Source organism: Lontra canadensis, unplaced genomic scaffold (assembly GCF_010015895.1).
Source record: "Lontra canadensis isolate GAN:19392208 unplaced genomic scaffold, GSC_riverotter_1.0 scaffold138, whole genome shotgun sequence".
NCBI classification, from domain to species: Eukaryota; Metazoa; Chordata; class Mammalia; order Carnivora; family Mustelidae; genus Lontra; species Lontra canadensis.
This window is the reverse complement of record NW_022631132.1, coordinates 3556006-3562727: the sequence shown is the minus strand read 5'-3', so window position 1 is coordinate 3562727 and position 6722 is coordinate 3556006. Positions and strand designations below refer to the sequence as shown.

Here is a 6722-nt window from a genome sequence, read left to right as displayed (position 1 = left end):
GGAATATAGCTGAAATGGTGCTAAAAGGAAAACGCCTGTTTAAGCATTTTGCCCATTTTTCTAGAATTGTCTGCCTTTTTATTAATTATTTATAGGAATTCCTTATATATCTTGAATGAAAGCAAGCCCTTTGTCAGTTATAGAATATCTAAATGTCATTTCCTACTCTGTGCCTTGCTTTTTACTGTTTTAATAGTGTCTCTCCATAAGCAGAATTTCTTAAATGGATGTAGACCTGTTTATCAACCTGGTCTTTTATGATATATGGTTTGTGCCTTTGGTCTTTTTAAAGAAATCGTTGCTTTTGAGAAGGTCATAAACATATTCTCCTTTGCTTCCTTGTGGGCCTTTTGTTGATCTACCATTCTCATTTCAACCCACAATACATTTTGGCTCTTTTTGACTCTTTGTATCTCTGTATAAATATTATAATCAATGTGTCAATTTCTTAATAGAAAAAAACAACCTACTGGGATTTTGATTGCTACTGCATTGAGTTCACAGATCAATTTGGAGAGAATTGATATCTTTACCATATTGAGTCTAGTAATCCATAACGATGGTATAGCCTTCTATTTTTATGTCTTTGAATTTTCTCAGTATTTTGTAGTTTCCAGTATAAAGCTCTTGGGCATCTTTTGTTAGATTTTGTTCCTAATTAATGGTTATTATTTGAGACTACTGGAAATGGTATATTTAAAAACTTCATTTCCTATTTATTTGATGCTGGTTTATAAAAGTACACTTGATTTTTTTTTCATATATACCCATCCAGCAGCTTGTTAAATCTGCTTATTCTAATAGATTTTCTGTAGGTTCTTTTGAATTTTTTTTTTTTTGGCAAAATCATGTTGTTGTAAATAACGATGGTTTTATTTCTTCCTTTTCTGCCGTATGCTCTTTATTGCTTTTTCCTGTATTATTGTACCGGATTCCAACTCTGATATTGAACAGGAGTGATGATAACAGAATTCTTTGCCCCATTCTTTTTTTTTTTTTACAGATTTTATTTATTTATTTGACAGAGAGAGAGATCACAAGTAGGCAGAGAGGCAGGCAGAGGGGGAGGGGGAAGCAGGCTCCCTGCTGAGCAGAGAGCCCTATGTGGGGCTGATCCCAGGACCCTAGGGTATGACCTGAGCTGAAGACAGAGGCCTAACCTACTGAGGTACCCAGGTGCCCCTCTTTGCCCCATTCTTGATCTCAGGGGAAAATTTTTTGGTAACTCATCATTAACCAAGATGTTTGCTATAAATATTTAATTTTTCATAGGCGTCCTTCATAAGATCAAGAAAGTTCCTTTCTTTTCTTTTAAATTTTTTTTAAAGATTTTATTTATTTATTTGACAGACAGAGATCACAAGTAGGCAGAGAGGCAGGCAGAGAGAGAGGAGGAAGCAGGCTCCCTGCTGAGCAGAGAGCCCGATGCGGGGCTCAATCCCAGGACCCTGGGATCATGACCTAAGCTGAAGGCGGAGGCTTAACCCACTGAGCCACCCAGGCGCCCCTCTTTTAAATTAAAAACAATTTTTTTATTAACATATAATGTATTATTAGCCCCAGGGGTACAGGTCTGTGAATCGCCAGGTTTACACACTTCACAGCACTCACCATAGCACATACCCTCCCCAATGTCCATAACCCAACCAGCCTCTCCCTACCTCCCCCCACCCCGCCCCCGCAACCCTCAGTTTGTTTTGTGAGATTAAGAGTCTCTTATGGTTTGTCTCCCTCCTGATCCCATCTTGTTTCATTTATTCCAAGAAAGTTCCTTTCTATTACTAATTTGCTACAGATCTTTTTTTCTCATCATGAATGAATATTATACATATATATATTTTTCAGACAAAAAAGCAGAACCTTTACTTCCAGCCCACTCCCTGGACCTCTGTCAGAGGCACTGTAGGTAGAAGGCAGAGTAAGCCCTTCTCAAGCATTCCAGAACCCAGCAGGGACCCCACGGCTGTCACTTTTCATGGCACACTGGAGAGAATGGGAAGCCAGACACGCAGGCTCATTTCTGTGCATTAACAGAGGCTTGTCGGAGAAGGCATAGACATTCGAATCTAGAGAACGGCTTTCTCTGGGGAGGTCCTCAAGCCTTTCTTTAGAGTCAGGGGCCACAGCTGGAGCAAGGTGTAGGGCCCAGACCAGCGAGTGCCCCTGGGGGCTGGTAGCCGCGCTCACTGGAGTCCGGGGGGATCATGGCCGAGCAGCAGCCACACTGCAGGCACACGGCGAGGCACCATAAAGGGATCCAGGCCAGTGTCATGTGAGACTGGCACGCAGGTGTCCTCAGGCTGCAGGAAGCATGGCTTGGTGAGGCGGGTCTGCTACCTGCCGCAGGATGGTCTCGGCCCAGCTGACGGCTTCCCTGCAGTCCCCACACCCCGAGAACACCACAGCCCCAGTAGGCTGCGGATTTTGCTGCCCTCTTAGACCTGCATCTCCTGGCTATCAGGAGGTGGCCGGGGCGCCGGGGAAGGAAGCCGGCTTTCTGGTAGTGCTCCATTCTGTCTGCGGCCATGTCTGACTGTCTCTGCCCGCTGCTGGGATGCCTCAGATGCGCGCTGGGCAGGGCACCCCAAGCCATTCCCGAACCCTGGCTCTTTGCAACATGGCCCTCCCTGCTCCTCATCCCAGATTTCCTAGGAACAGGACCCTACCCCCTCCTCCCTCCCAGCTTCTCAGGATAGGTATCATGCTTGCCTCACCTTGGGAAGGGTGAGGCATAAACCCCCAGTTTTTTCTGGACAGAGCTGCAACCCTCCCCCCACCCGGTAGTCCCAGAGACACGACCAGATTGTTCAAACACGGGGCTTTTTGGGATAGAGCCAAGCACCCTCATCCCAGGATCCCTAGGATTGGGACCAAGTTTCCCTCATCTTGAGCTCCTTGGGTCAATACAAGTACCCTTGGCCCAGATTCCTAAGAATGAGACTGAGCACTCCTCACCCCAAATTCTCGAGGGCAGGGACCAGGCCCCCTCCCTTCAGTGCCTCCTACACTCCAAGCTCCCTGAGACAGAGCCAAGAGCTCTCATCCAAATGTTCCTCAAAAACAGAACTGACCCCCTCTCTTACACTCCAGGATCCCTAAGACAGACCCCAAGATTCCCACTCTTGATCTCCCCAACCCAGGTCACTCAGAATCTCAGGAAGAGACGCTTGACACAGAGAGCTGCTTGGGCTCCCTCTTGGGGTCGGGTCCCTGACACAATCAGCCTTGGTGGTCTCCATCGCCATAGTCTGCCCCCCAAGTCCAGCTGGCCACAGGCACCTCCTGCCCCTTGCTGGGTTCAGGCTCTCACTACCACAGTCATCACCCCTCCAGCTTGATCTGGAGCAAGGTGGTTCTTCTGAATGTTATACGAATGTTATATTTTTAAACATTTTTCTGCATCTACCAATATGATGATGATAAGATTTTTAAATTTTTTTCTATTTATGTGGTGACTCCATTTATTCACTTCAGAATATTAGCCTTTACGTTCCTAGAAAGAAGTCATTTGTTTCGGGCATATTACTCTCTGTATATAGTGTGTGATTCATTTGCTAATACTATATAGTTAAGAATTTCACATTTATGCTCGCAAGAGAGGTTTTTCAGCAATTTTCCTTCTTTAGAATCCCTATTAGGTTTTGTAACAAGATTATTTTGGCCTCATAAAAAGAATTTAGAGATGTTTCACTCTTTTTCTATTCTCTGGAAGTGTTTGTGAAGATGAGCTTTTTCCTTTTTTCTTTTCTTAGATGTCTAGAGGCATTCACCGGTTTGGCCATCTGGGTCTTGGGCTTTTCTTTGGGAAGATGCTTAACCAGATGCTTCAGTTACTATAATAGATAACAGATTCTTTAGACTGTGTTCTGTTTATTGTTCTGTCACTTTGGTAAGCTGTGTTTCTCGAGCAACTTATTGTTTCGTACAAGTTGTCAAGCTTGTGCACTTAAAATGTTATTCATTGTGTTCTGATATTATTTTTTTGTTCCCGTTGCTTACCTTCCACGCAGTTGAGAATTTCGGAGTCACCTGTGTGTTACAGATGTGCAGCTTTTATTGTGGTGAGAGAACATACGGTGAATGCTTTGAATCATTTGAAATTTGTTGAGGCTTGCTTTGTGACTCCATATATGGTCAATCTTGGTAAGTGTTACATTTATGTTTGGAAAGAACACATATTCTGTTATTGTTGGGTAGTGGTTTTTTTTTTCAATCAAATAACTTTTTCTTTTTTTTTTTTCTGTGTGACAAACATTGCGAGGGTTTTTTTGTTTTGTTTTTTTTTTATAATTTTATTTTTTATAAACATATATATATATATATATATTTTTTTTTTCCCCCAGGGGTACAGGTCTGTGAATCTCCACGTTTACAAACTTCACAGTACTCACCATAGCACATACCCTACCCAATGTCCATAACCCCCCCCAAACCCCCCTCTGTCCAGCAGCCCTCAGTTTGTTTTGTGAGATTAAGAGTCACTTATGGTTTGTCTCCCTCCCAATCCCAACTTGTTTCATTTACTCTTCTCCTACCACATTAACCCCCCATGTTGCATCTCCTCTCCCTCATATCAGGGAGATCATATGATAGTTGTCTTTCTCCGATTGACTTATTTCGCTAAGCATGATACCCTCTAGTTCCATCCATGTTGTCGCAAATGGCAAGATTTCATTTCTTTTGATGGCTGCATAGTATTCCATTGTATATATATACCACATCTTCTTTATCCATTCGTCTGTTGATGGACATCTAGGTTCTTTCCATAGTTTGGCTATTGTAGACATTGCTGCTATAAACATTCGGGTGCACGTGCCCCTTCGGATCACTACGTTTGTATCTTTAGGGTAAATACCCAGCAGTGCAATTGCTGGGTCATAGGGTAGTTCTATTTTCAACATTTTGAGGAACCTCCATGCTGTTTTCCAGAGTGGTTGCACCAGCTTGCATTCCCACCAACAGTGTAGGAGGGTTCCCCTTTCTCCGCATGCGAGGGTTTTTTTTTAATTTTTGTTGTTGTTGTTGTTGTTTTTTTTTTAATTTTATTTTTTATAAACATATATTTTTTTCCCCAGGGGTACAGGTCTGTGAATTGCCAGGTTTACACACTTCACTGCACTCACCATAGCACATACCCTCCCCAATGGGTGGTGTTTTTTATATATAATGTATATACATACACTATGTATATATATAAAATATATGGCTAGATACCTAGATGTATTGAATTTGCTAATTGTGTTATTTAGATCTTCTGCCTCACTAATTTTTTGTTTCCTTATTCTATCAGCTATCGAAAGAGGTGTGTTCAAACTTCTTACTGTGGTTGTGGATTTGTCCATTTTAGTTCCCTCAAGTTTTGCTTTATACTGGTTATGGGTACATATAACTCTACAATTTGCTATTTTTTCCTAGTCGATTGATTCCTTTATTATTAGTAGTACAGGTATATCAGCTTTCTTGGGCTTAGTGTTTGCAGGATACATCTTTTAACCACTCTTCTACTCTTTTTTTTTCTTTTTTTGGTAAGATTTTATTTTTAAGTCATCTCCACACCCAACCTGGGACTTGAATCCACAACCCCGAGATCAAGAGTCACCCGCTCCACTGACTGAGCCAGCCAAACACCCCACCATTCTTTTACTTTCAACTAATATTTTTAAAGATTTCTTTATTTGTTTGAGGGGCTGGGGAGAAGGGGTAGAAGGAGAGGGAGAGAATCCTCAGACTCCACGCTGAGTGGGGCTCGATCCCAGGACTCTGAGATCATGATCTGAGCCCAAATCAAGTTGCCTGTTTGACCAACTGGGCCACCCAGAGGCCCTGTGTAGTTGGGTTTTGTTTTTATCCAGTTGGACAATTTTGACCTTCTGGCTGGTATATTTAGTCCATTCACTTTTAAAAGACAGCTTTATTGAGAGATGTAATTCACATACCACACAAGTCACCTGTTTAAAATGTATGTTTCAGTGGCCTTTAGTATCCTCACAGAGTTGTGCTGTCCTCACCACAATTAATTTTAGAACATTTTCATCACCAGCTCATTCGCTTTAAATGAAATTAGAGGGGCGCCTGGGTGGCTCAGTTGATTGGATGTCTGCTTTCAGCTCATATTATGATCCTGGGGTCCTGAGATCGAGTCCCACATAGGGGCTTCCTGCTCCGTGAAGAGCCTGCTTCTCCCTCTACCTCTACCTCTCCCCCTCTGCTTGTGCTCTCTCTCTCTCTCTCTCTCTCTCTCTCTGTGTGTGTGTCAAATAAGTAAATAAAATCCTTTAAAAAAAAGAAATTAGAAATATATTTGGGGTTTTAATGGCCACCTTCCCCCCCATTTGATTTACTTGTTTCATGTTCCTTTCTTCTTTCTTCTTGGTTTTCCTTTAGATTTACCTTTGATGTTGTTATTCAAATTTTCTACAAGCTTGGTTGACTGTATATTCTTCTGTTATTCTTTGAGCGATTACCTTAGAAATTACACATGCATCCTTGACTTGCTGCAGTCTAAACCATATTATTTCTTTTCCATTTTCCCAGTAATGTTATCATCTTAAAGCTCTTTAACTCCATTTGTGCTCTCATTTTGCATTATTGTATCCATGCTTAAAAAAAGAAGGAAGCTGGGGCACTAAGCTGGCTCGGTTGGCAGGTAGAGAATGCAGCTCTTGATTTTGGGGTCGTGAGTTCAAGCCCTACGTTGGGTGTAGAGCATACTTTAAAAAAAA

The 6722-nt window shown here is 42.2% G+C and overlaps 1 pseudogene; it reads right to left on the bottom strand.

The window, feature by feature from the left end:
- Positions 1–2113: 2113 nt before the first annotated feature.
- On the bottom strand, positions 2114–2512 carry LOC116858555 (annotated as a pseudogene).
- Between the last annotated feature and the right edge of the window lie 4210 nt (positions 2513–6722).